Source organism: Siphateles boraxobius, unplaced genomic scaffold (assembly GCF_051911475.1).
Source record: "Siphateles boraxobius isolate OS27281-9 unplaced genomic scaffold, OSU_SipBor_1 54, whole genome shotgun sequence".
NCBI lineage: Eukaryota > Metazoa > Chordata > Actinopteri > Cypriniformes > Leuciscidae > Siphateles > Siphateles boraxobius.
The window spans coordinates 415559-430588 of NW_027509180.1; the positions used below are offsets into that span (position 1 = coordinate 415559).

A 15030-nucleotide genomic window follows, 5' to 3' on the forward strand; every position below is an offset into this window, starting at 1 on the left:
ACCATAACTGTAACGATCACTATAACCATAACTGTAACTATAACCATAACTGATGACTATAACCATAACTATAACCATAACTGTAACGATCACTATAACCATAACTGATGATTATAACCATAACTGTAACTATAACCATAACTGATGACTATAACCATAACTGTAACTATAACCATAACTGATGATTATAACCACTATAACCATAACTGTAACGATCACTATAACCATAACTGTAACAATCACTATAACCATAACTGTAACTATAACCATAACTGATGATTATAACCACTATAACCATAACTGTAACGATCACTATAACCGTAACTGTAACGATCACTATAACCATAACTGTAACGATCACTATAACCATAACTGATGACTATAACCATAACCACTATAACCATAACTGTAATGATCACTATAACCGTAACTGTAACGATCACTATAACCATAACTGTAACGATCACTATAACCATAACTGATGACTATAACCATAACTGTAACGATCACTATAACCATAACTGATGACTATAACCATAACTGATGACTATAACCATAACTGTAACAATCACTATAACCATAACTGATGACTATAACCATAACTGTAACGATGACTATAACCATAACTGATGACTATAACTATAACTGTAACGATCACTATAACCATAACTGATGACTATAACCATAACTGTAACGATCACTATAACCATAACTGATGACTATAACCATAACTGTAACGATGACTATAACATAACCGATGACTATAACCATAACTGTAACAATCACTATAACCATAACTGTAACGATGACTATAACCATAACTGATGACTATAACCATAACTGTAACGATGACTATAACCATAACTGTAACGATCACTATAACCATAACTGTAACGATCACTATAACCATAACTGATGACTATAACCATAACTGTAACGATCACTATAACCATAACTGTAACGATCACTATAACATAACTGATGACTATAACCATAACTGTAACGATCACTATAACATAACTGATGACTATAACCATAACTGTAACGATCACTATAACCATAACTGTAACGATCACTATAACATAACTGATGACTATAACCATAACTGTAACGATGACTATAACCATAACTGTAACGATGACTATAACCATAACTGATGACTATAACCATAACTGTAACGATGACTATAACCATAACTGTAACGATGACTATAACCATAACTGATGACTATAACCATAACTGTAACGATGACTATAAACATAACTGTAACGATGACTATAACCATAACTGATGACTATAACCATAACTGTAACGATGACTATAACCATAACTGTAACGATGACTATAACCATAACTGATGACTATAACCATAACTGTAACGATGACTATAACCATAACTGTAACGATGACTATAACCATAACTGATGACTATAACCATAACTGTAACGATGACTATAACCATAACTGTAACGATGACTATAACCATAACTGATGACTATAACCATAACTGTAACGATGACTATAACCATAACTGTAACGATGACTATAACCATAACTGTAACGATGACTATAACCATAACTGATGACTATAACCATAACTGATGACTATAACCATAACTGTAACGATCACTATAACCATAACTGTAACGATCACTATAACCATAACTGATGACTATAACCATAACTGTAACGATCACTATAACATAACTGATGACTATAACCATAACTGTAACGATCACTATAACCATAACTGTAACGATCACTATAACATAACTGATGACTATAACCATAACTGTAACGATCACTATAACATAACTGATGACTATAACCATAACTGTAACGATCACTATAACATAACTGATGACTATAACCATAACTGTAACGATCACTATAACATAACTGATGACTATAACCATAACTGTAACGATCACTATAACATAACTGATGACTATAACCATAACTGTAACGATGACTATAACCATAACTGTAACGATGACTATAACCATAACTGATGACTATAACCATAACTGTAACGATGACTATAACCATAACTGTAACGATGACTATAACCATAACTGATGACTATAACCATAACTGTAACGATGACTATAACCATAACTGATGACTATAACCATAACTGTAACGATGACTATAACCATAACTGTAACGATGACTATAACCATAACTGATGACTATAACCATAACTGTAACGATGACTATAACCATAACTGTAACGATGACTATAACCATAACTGATGACTATAACCATAACTGTAACGATGACTATAACCATAACTGATGACTATAACCATAACTGTAACGATGACTATAACCATAACTGTAACGATGACTATAACCATAACTGATGACTATAACCATAACTGTAACGATGACTATAACCATAACTGTAACGATGACTATAACCATAACTGATGACTATAACCATAACTGTAACGATGACTATAACCATAACTGTAACGATGACTATAACCATAACTGATGACTATAACCATAACTGTAACGATGACTATAACCATAACTGTAACGATGACTATAACCATAACTGATGACTATAACCATAACTGTAACGATGACTATAACCATAACTGTAACGATGACTATAACCATAACTGTAACGATGACTATAACCATAACTGTAACGATCACTATAACCATAACTGATGACTATAACCATAACTGTAACGATGACTATAACCATAACTGTAAAGATGACTATAACCATAACTGTAACGATGACTATAACCATAACTGTAACGATGACTATAACCATAACTGTAACGATGACTATAACCATAACTGTAACGATGACTATAACCATAACTGTAACGATGACTATAACCATAACTGATGACTATAACCATAACTGTAACGATGACTATAACCATAACTGTAACGATCACTATAACCATAACTGTAACGATCACTATAACCATAACTGATGACTATAACCATAACTGTAACGATCACTATAACCATAACTGTAACGATCACTATAACATAACTGATGACTATAACCATAACTGTAACGATCACTATAACATAACTGATGACTATAACCATAACTGTAACGATCACTATAACATAACTGATGACTATAACCATAACTGTAACGATCACTATAACATAACTGATGACTATAACCATAACTGTAACGATCACTATAACATAACTGATGACTATAACCATAACTGTAACGATCACTATAACCATAACTGTAACGATCACTATAACATAACTGATGACTATAACCATAACTGTAACGATCACTATAACCATAACTGTAACGATGACTATAACCATAACTGATGACTATAACCATAACTGTAACGATGACTATAACCATAACTGTAACGATCACTATAACATAACTGATGACTATAACCATAACTGATGACTATAACCATAACTGTAACGATCACTATAACCATAACTGATGACTATAACCATAACTGTAACAATCACTATAACCATAACTGATGACTATAACCATAACTGTAACGATCACTATAACATAACTGATGACTATAACCATAACTGTAACAATCACTATAACCATAACTGATGACTATAACCATAACTGTAACGATGACTATAACCATAACTGATGACTATAACCATAACTGTAACGATGACTATAACCATAACTGTAACGATCACTATAACCATAACTGTAACGATCACTATAACCATAACTGATGACTATAACCATAACTGTAACAATCACTATAACCATAACTGATGACTATAACCATAACTGTAACGATCACTATAACATAACTGATGACTATAACCATAACTGTAACAATCACTATAACCATAACTGATGACTATAACCATAACTGTAACAATCACTATAACCATAACTGATGACTATAACCATAACTGTAACGATCACTATAACATAACTGATGACTATAACCATAACTGTAACGATCACTATAACCATAACTGTAACGATCACTATAACATAACTGATGACTATAACCATAACTGTAACGATGACTATAACATAACTGATGACTATAACCATAACTGTAACGATCACTATAACCATAACTGATGACTATAACCATAACTGTAACGATGACTATAACCATAACTGATGACTATAACCATAACTGTAACGATCACTATAACCATAACTGATGACTATAACCATAACTGTAACGATCACTATAACCATAACTGATGACTATAACCATAACTGTAACGATCACTATAACCATAACTGATGACTATAACCATAACTGTAACGATGACTATAACCATAACTGTAACGATGACTATAACCATAACTGTAACGATAACATAACTGATGACTATAACCATAACTGTAACGATGACTATAACATAACTGATGACTATAACCATAACTGTAACGATCACTATAACCATAACTGATGACTATAACCATAACTGTAACGATGACTATAACATAACTGATGACTATAACCATAACTGTAACGATCACTATAACCATAACTGATGACTATAACCATAACTGTAACGATAACTATAACATAACTGATGACTATAACCATAACTGTAACGATGACTATAACATAACTGATGACTATAACCATAACTGTAACGATCACTATAACCATAACTGTAACGATCACTATAACCATAACTGATGACTATAACCATAACTGTAACGATCACTATAACCATAACTGATGACTATAACCATAACTGTAACGATCACTATAACCATAACTGATGACTATAACCATAACTGTAACGATGACTATAACCATAACTGTAACGATGACTATAACCATAACTGTAACGATAACTATAACATAACTGATGACTATAACCATAACTGTAACGATGACTATAACATAACTGATGACTATAACTATAACTGTAACGATCACTATAACCATAACTGATGACTATAACCATAACTGTAACGATGACTATAACATAACTGATGACTATAACCATAACTGTAACGATGACTATAACCATAACTGTAACGATCACTATAACATAACTGATGACTATAACCATAACTGTAACGATGACTATAACCATAACTGATGACTATAACCATAACTGTAACGATCACTATAACCATAACTGATGACTATAACCATAACTGTAACGATGACTATAACATAACTGATGACTATAACTATAACTGTAACGATCACTATAACCATAACTGATGATGACTATAACCATAACTGTAACGATCACTATAACCATAACTGTAACGATCATTATAACCATAACTGATGATTATAACCATAACTGTGTAACGATGACTATAACATAACTGATGACTATAACCATAACTGTAATGATCACTATAACCATAACTGTAACGATCACTATAACCATAACTGTAACGATGACTATAACCATAACTGTAACGATCACTATAACATAACTGATGACTATAACCATAACTGTAACGATGACTATAACCATAACTGTAACGATCACTATAACCATAACTGTAACGATCACTATAACCATAACTGATGACTATAACCATAACTGTAACGATCACTATAACCATAACTGTAACGATCACTATAACCATAACTGTAACGATCACTATAACCATAACTGTAACGATCACTATAACCATAACTGATGATTATAACCATAACTGTAATGATGACTATAACCATAACTGATGATTATAACCATAACTGTAACGATCACTATAACCATAACTGTAACTATAACCATAACTGATGACTATAACCATAACTATAACCATAACTGTAACGATCACTATAACCATAACTGATGATTATAACCATAACTGTAACTATAACCATAACTGATGACTATAACCATAACTGTAACTATAACCATAACTGATGATTATAACCACTATAACCATAACTGTAACGATCACTATAACCATAACTGTAACAATCACTATAACCATAACTGTAACTATAACCATAACTGATGATTATAACCACTATAACCATAACTGTAACGATCACTATAACCGTAACTGTAACGATCACTATAACCATAACTGTAACGATCACTATAACCATAACTGATGACTATAACCATAACCACTATAACCATAACTGTAATGATCACTATAACCGTAACTGTAACGATCACTATAACCATAACTGTAACGATCACTATAACCATAACTGATGACTATAACCATAACTGTAACGATCAATATAACCATAACTGTAACTATAACCATAACTGTAACGATCACTATAACCATAACTGTAACTATAACCATAACTGATGATTATAACCATAACTGTAACGATCACTATAACCATAACTGTAACTATAACCATAACTGATGATTATAACCACTATAACCATAACTGTAATGATCACTATAACCATAACTGTAACGATCACTATAACCATAACTGTAACGATGACTATAACCATAACTGTAACGATCACTATAACATAACTGATGACTATAACCATAACTGTAACGATGACTATAACCATAACTGTAACTATCACTATAACCATAACTGTAACGATCACTATAACCATAACTGTAACGATCACTATAACCATAACTGATGATTATAACCATAACTGTAATGATGACTATAACCATAACTGATGATTATAACCATAACTGTAACGATCACTATAACCATAACTGTAACTATAACCATAACTGATGACTATAACCATAACTGTAACTATAACCATAACTGTAACGATCACTATAACCATAACTGATGATTATAACCATAACTGTAACTATAACCATAACTGATGATTATAACCACTATAACCATAACTGTAACGATCACTATAACCATAACTGTAACAATCACTATAACCATAACTGTAACTATAACCATAACTGATGATTATAACCACTATAACCATAACTGTAACGATCACTATAACCGTAACTGTAACGATCACTATAACCATAACTGTAACTATAACCATAACTGATGACTATAACCATAACTGTAACTATAACCATAACTGTAACGATCACTATAACCATAACTGATGACTATAACCATAACTGTAACTATAACCATAACTGATGATTATAACCACTATAACCATAACTGTAACGATCACTATAACCATAACTGTAACAATCACTATAACCATAACTGTAACTATAACCATAACTGATGATTATAACCACTATAACCATAACTGTAACGATCACTATAACCGTAACTGTAACGATCACTATAACCATAACTGTAACGATCACTATAACCATAACTGATGACTATAACCATAACCACTATAACCATAACTGTAATGATCACTATAACCGTAACTGTGACGATCACTATAACCATAACTGTAACGATCACTATAACCATAACTGATGACTATAACCATAACTGTAACGATCACTATAACCATAACTGTAACTATAACCATAACTGTAACGATCACTATAACCATAACTGTAACTATAACCATAACTGATGATTATAACCATAACTGTAACGATCACTATAACCATAACTGTAACGATCACTATAACCATAACTGTAATGATCACTATAACCGTAACTGTAACGATCACTATAACCATAACTGTAACGATGACTATAACCATAACTGATGACTATAACCATAACTGTAACTATAACCATAACTGATGATTATAACCATAACTGTAACGATCACTATAACCATAACTGTAACGATCACTATAACCATAAATGTAACTATAACCATAACCACTATAACCATAACTGTAATGATCACTATAACCGTAACTGTAACGATCACTATAACCATAACTGTAACTATAACCATAACCACTATAACCATAACTGTAATGATCACTATAACCATAACTGTAATGATCACTATAACCATAACTGTAACGATCACTATAACCATAACTGTAACTATAACCATAACCACTATAACCATAACTGTAATGATCACTATAACCGTAACTGTAACGATCACTATAACCATAACTGTAACGATCACTATAACCATAACTGTAACGATGACTATAACCATAACTGATGACTATAACCATAACTGTAACGATCACTATAACCATAACTGTAACTATAACCATAACTGATGATTATAACCATAACTGTAACGATCACTATAACCATAACTGTAACTATAACCATAACCACTATAACCATAACTGTAATGATCACTATAACCGTAACTGTAACGATCACTATAACCATAACTGTAACGATGACTATAACCATAACTGATGACTATAACCATAACTGTAACGATCACTATAACCATAACTGATGACTATAACCATAACTGTAACGATCACTATAACCATAACTGTAACTATAACCATAACTGATGATTATAACCATAACTGTAACGATCACTATAACCATAACTGTAACGATCACTATAACCATAACTGTAACGATCACTATAACCATAACTGTAACTATAACCATAACTGATGACTATAACCATAACTGTAACGATCACTATAACCATAACTGATGACTATAACCATAACTGTAACGATCACTATAACCATAACTGTAACTATAACCATAACTGATGATTATAACCATAACTGTAACGATCACTATAACCATAACTGTAACGATCACTATAACCATAACTGTAACGATCACTATAACCATAACTGTAACTATAACCATAACTGATGACTATAACCATAACTGTAACGATCACTATAACCATAACTGATGACTATAACCATAACTGTAACGATGACTATAACCATAACTGATGACTATAACCATAACTGTAACGATCACTATAACATAACTGATGACTATAACCATAACTGTAACGATCACTATAACCATAACTGATGACTATAACCATAACTGTAACGATCACTATAACCATAACTGATGACTATAACCATAACTGTAACGATCACTATAACCATAACTGATGACTATAACCATAACTGATGACTATAACCATAACTGTAACGATCACTATAACCATAACTGATGACTATAACCATAACTGTAACGATCACTATAACCATAACTGATGACTATAACCATAACTGTAACGATCACTATAACCATAACTGATGACTATAACCATAACTGTAACGATCACTATAACCATAACTGATGACTATAACCATAACTGTAACGATGACTATAACCATAACTGATGACTATAACCATAACTGTAACGATCACTATAACCATAACTGATGACTATAACCATAACTGTAACGATGACTATAACCATAACTGTAACGATCACTATAACCATAACTGATGACTATAACCATAACTGTAACGATCACTATAACCATAACTGTAACGATCACTATAACCATAACTGATGACTATAACCATAACTGTAACGATCACTATAACCATAACTGATGACTATAACCATAACTGTAACGATGACTATAACCATAACTGTAACGATCACTATAACCATAACTGATGACTATAACCATAACTGTAACGATGACTATAACCATAACTGATGACTATAACCATAACTGTAACGATCACTACAACCATAACTGATGACTATAACCATAACTGTAACGATCACTATAACATAACTGATGACTATAACCATAACTGTAACGATGACTATAACCATAACTGATGACTATAACCATAACTGTAACGATGACTATAACCATAACTGATGACTATAACCATAACTGTAACGATCACTATAACATAACTGATGACTATAACCATAACTGTAACGATGACTATAACCATAACTGTAACGATCACTATAACCATAACTGATGACTATAACCATAACTGTAACGATCACTATAACCATAACTGATGACTATAACCATAACTGTAACGATGACTATAACCATAACTGATGACTATAACCATAACTGTAACGATGACTATAACCATAACTGATGACTATAACCATAACTGTAACGATCACTATAACCATAACTGATGACTATAACCATAACTGTAACGATCACTATAACCATAACTGATGACTATAACCATAACTGTAACGATCACTATAACCATAACTGATGACTATAACCATAACTGTAACGATGACTATAACCATAACTGATGACTATAACCATAACTGTAACGATGACTATAACCATAACTGATGACTATAACCATAACTGTAACGATCACTATAACCATAACTGATGACTATAACCATAACTGTAACGATCACTATAACATAACTGATGACTATAACCATAACTGTAACGATGACTATAACCATAACTGTAACGATGACTATAACCATAACTGATGACTATAACCATAACTGATGACTATAACATAACTGTAACGATGACTATAACCATAACTGTAATGATGACTATAACCATAACTGATGACTATAACCATAACTGATGACTATAACATAACTGTAACGATGACTATAACCATAACTGTAACGATGACTATAACATAACTGATCACTATAACATAACTGATGACTATAACCATAACTGTAACGATCACTATAACCATAACTGTAACGATCACTATAACCATAACTGATGACTATAACCATCACTATAAACATAATAATCGATTCCCAAATTTCAAGGATAAATATTCTAAATGTTTAATAATGTGATGTCAGTTTAGAGACGCACAGGCTTCAGTGGAGGAAGCTTTATGAATGAAGCAATACTCAACAACAGCAGTTCATATCAATATCTGAACAAATAGACAACAGCCTGAAACAATGTTTGGTTGAGTTAGCGATCTGTCCGTGTTCAGGTAGTTCAGTGTTTACATACAAGAAGCTCGTTCAACGTGGACATGCAAGCGAACAAACACCCGTCTATAAAAGAGAATGAACGTGTCCTGCATCTGAGGCTAAAGTAATAAACACTGAGAATGCAATGCGTTATATTTCTCTAACTCAAGCGATCGGCCACTGATCAGGGTTGTGTTTCCCCAAAGCATCGGAAGCTTAAATTGCTCGTAGAACGATTAGCTACCGCCAATCAACTTAAGCTTACGATCCTTTTGGGAGATCTCTCTTCCTCTCATAGATCTGTCTGTCGACTTGATCACTCATTTTAATGATGCAGAAGCGAGACTCATGGCGTGAGACGCGAATATGAACGCTAGCTTAAATTAGCGCAGTTATGAGGTGTGTTTCATTTAAACTAAATAACTCCCGCTCGATTGGGACTAACAGCAGCTGTTAATTTCTCTGCTGTTCGATTCTCGATTTTCAATTAAATTTCAATATGATATATGCATAGGTTTCATAGATTCTAAATCATGCATATATCGAATGAATCGCTCGATTCCCGCCCTTACCGCACTCCAGGGAGAAGCGCACGTTTCCCAGCATGCCTCTGGATCAGACACGTCACCCATCTACGGTGTTTAATTAGTCTGTAATGGCAGACTCTTTAATGGCATCATTAGTCATGTTGACACGTGTCTGTTTCTCTCACACAATACCTGTTGTGTGTGTGTGTGTGAGTGCGTTTATGAGTGTGTGTTTCTCTCAACACAATACCAGTGAGTTTCTGAGTCTATGAGTCCTTTAACCAGAGAGTGTGTTTGTGAAGAGTGTGTGATCCGCTAACCTGTGTGTATAATAACGAGTGTGTAAAAATGTGTTTGTGTATAATAATGTGTGTGAGTGTATGAGTGTAATGCATGTGCGTGTAATAATGTGTGAGAGTGCGTGTAATAATGCATGTGTAATATCTGTGTGTGTGTAATGAGAGTGTGTGTGTAATGTGTGTCTGTGAATGTATGTAATAATGTGTGTGTGTGCATGTAATAATTTGTGTGTGTTTAATGCTATTTACAGTATCAGGACTGATAATTTGACATCAGTCATTATCTGAGATATTTTTCCTGAAAATAACAACAATAACAACAACAAAGATGATGACGATGATGATGGTGGTGAGTTTACAGTGACACTATCACTGTGTGTGTATGTATGTGTGTGTTCAGTAGATTAAATCAGAATCTGGAATTAATGCATGAGCTCCGACATGATATTGACGGAAACATCTAGAACTCAAACCTCCTCCATTCTGCTCTATTCTGCTGGTTTCTCACATCACATTAGCATTAGCTCGTTAGCATGGCTCAGATTCGCGCACAAACACTGAATAAACGCGTTCAATCCGCAGATTTATGAACGCGTCAGAGGAGCGAGCTCGACACACATCGAAGCTCGAGTTCCCAGGATATAAACGCGTTTCTGAAGCGAATCGCGAACACGATTAGCGGATCCCTGATGCTGCAAACACACAACAACGCCACAGTAAACACACATACACACACAGAGAGATGTCTGATAATGTGCTGTTTTTACCGGACAGGCCCGTCTGATGTCCCCGGGCTCGAGTCCCGCGCTCCCCCGCTCCCCTGCACCGATCCGCGGCTCCCGCGCCGATCTCACCCGCCTCACGGAACCGACCGGGCCTCGAACTCCACCGACACGGAGTCGCTAACGTTTTTTTTCCCTTTTGTCTTTCTCTTTCTCGCGTCAGGAACAGCGAGAGGAGCTCGAGCGGTCCACGCGCGCCCCCCCCCCTCACGCGCGCACCGCATACATCACGCACGCGTCTGACGCGCTCATCTGAGGAATCACATCATCACACTCACACACAAACACTTTACCTTGAACCTTTCTTTTGCATAAAAGGCTCTTTATAGTGGAGAAGGGTAATTAAAATGTTCTGACCGCTGAGAAGAAAATGTTCACTGTTCTCTGTGGAACCTGAAATGGTTCTTCCATGCTGAGAAACACCTTTATTTGTAAGAGTTTTCACTCATGATGGTGAATATCTCGGTTGTTTGGATGAGAACAGCTGCAGTTATTACTAATGTGTCTGTCAAACATCTATTCTTATATTTGCACTAGCGGACTAAAGTCTTTACAAATACGAGCCGATTGATAAATGGAACCGTATATCTTCTGGAAGAACATTATAAAATGTGGGCGGGGCTTGTGTATGTGTGGAATTGATTCGATGGTTGTGGTTTGCTATTGGCTTATCTCATGTGAGTGACAGATTGCCCCGCCCTGGTCATCAGAGAAGAGAAGCTGCAAGAGGAACTTATTCTGATTTAAGTAAATCATGTATAGTGAACACTGCAATATTCCATAAAATAAAACAATAACCCCCTTGAAGCAGTGATTTTAGAACAGCTAAGGTTCTAAACTACGCAGAGCGGAGTAAAACCCCGCTTTTATAAACCGGTTACTCCATAAAAATATGAATTTTAATATTTATTTTATTCATAAAATAAACACCAGCAACAACAAAAAAATGTTATAACATGTATTCCTCCGCCAAGCAATGTAGTTCCAAAGAGGTTGCCAAGTAACACATGCCGCAACAAAGCATCACGGCAGTTGCGCAGTGATACTGATGTAATGCGGTCACAGGTGTGTGTTTGTTGAGTCATTTACAACTGCTTCGATCGCGGCTCAACCAATCAAAATCAAGGACCGTAACTATCTGTTTTATAAAAGAAAACAGATATGTCTGATGTCATGATGAATCTGTGCTCGGCTTTGATTAGCTGAGTAAATGGCGCGCTCCTGTCGCTCACTCGATCAAAGTGATTAATAATGCGCGCTCCTGCATAGCGTGCGCCGCCGCGGTTGCCGTGGCAACTACTGGGCACGCATTCACACACACACACACACACACACCAATTAATATAAACACGACCTGTGTGTCATCCGTGAAAATTAAACCTGCGCGACAAACATCAAGGCTTTGATTCATTTCTACGTGTAGATCTAGTGTTTGAGCCACAGAAATGATTACAGAAACACTGATTTCCACCCGCCTCAGGCGTTATGAGATCAGCCGGAAGTGAGGAGTGTTGTGTGTTCCCGCGCTGTTGCACTTCCGCCGCTCGCCACGCGAGGGCAGCGCAACGCCAAACACAAACACACACACACACACACACACACTGTTGCTGGAGAAGATGGGATACAGATCGCGTTCACGCATTATCAGCTGAAGGCGTTCTTACTAAACGGTGTACTGCTTCGAAGGAAGAACGTAGAAAAGAACGGTACAATAATCAACACGTGATGAAGTGTTTGAATATGCAGATCGATCGATCGATTATATCAGAGCCGATGTGTGTGTGTGTGTGTGTGTGTGTGTGTGTGTGTGTGTGTGTGTGTGTGTGTGTGTGTGTGTGTGTGATCGTCTCTGCTCTCAGACCCGATCAGCCGCTGACAGATCTCAGTCTCAGCACAATATATGAAGAACACTATATGAAGACTTCAGAATCAGATGCAAAGTTGGTGTTGAATATTAACATGATCTCCTTGAGGTTATACCTAATACCAGCATTTCTGACTCAGACTGTTCAAACTCTGAACACACACACACACACACACACACACACACACACACTACAGGCGTCGCTCACACTGGCCAGATTATTGTAATCTGGATTTTGTGTTATAAATCACAGGAAATATGCATAATTTGCGGGTGGGATATTGTCCCCAACACTTTTTAAAACATGTCGCGACACGATGTACCAATACAAATAAATAAAACATCTCCGGTTAACGAGCAGAGCATATAATGTCGCTAATAATAGGTGTTCTAGCGCTGAAATGTGTTGTTATTAAAATCAAGTGGCGCGGATACAGTTCTCTGGGCGCGTGCACAGTCTTCACACGGACGCGCATTTTCTGAAAGCATGCCTCATACTCTCAGAACTCTACACACAAATAAAAAAACACACACAATGGGCCAAACCCCTCAATTCTCCCGCAGAATGAAACTTTACATTCAAAACAATGTTATTTCTTCTCGAAATTGTATTTTGTTTTCAAATGACACACAAACCATCATATGAATAGACAATTATAAGAACCAGCTGAACACTGATGTGCTCAATGTAAAACATGAACGGAAAACACTTCTTCGCCATTCATCATAATGACATTAAGTTCAGTGTTACACTTACTACAGACAGTACATACATAAGTATTAAAATATTTCAGAATATTGTTTTTATACTCAGAACACACAAATACACGGTAACAAATATATTTAATTTT

The 15030-nt window shown here is 35.0% G+C and overlaps 1 protein-coding gene across 5 annotated transcripts in view; it reads right to left on the reverse strand.

The window, feature by feature from the left end:
- The window catches only part of tcf20 (transcription factor 20), a 65174-nt gene extending 52546 nt beyond the window's left edge, over positions 1–12628 (reverse strand). For 4 of the 5 annotated variants that reach the window (XR_013195520.1, XM_077205750.1, XM_077205752.1 and 1 more), the window contains exon 1: positions 12301–12611. The gene's annotated coding sequence lies outside the window, so the exon portion shown is untranslated. Of the gene's footprint in view, positions 1–12300 lie in introns of all 5 variants that reach the window. The other variant, XM_077205749.1, reaches the window with a different exon arrangement.
- Positions 12629–15030: the final 2402 nt, after the last annotated feature.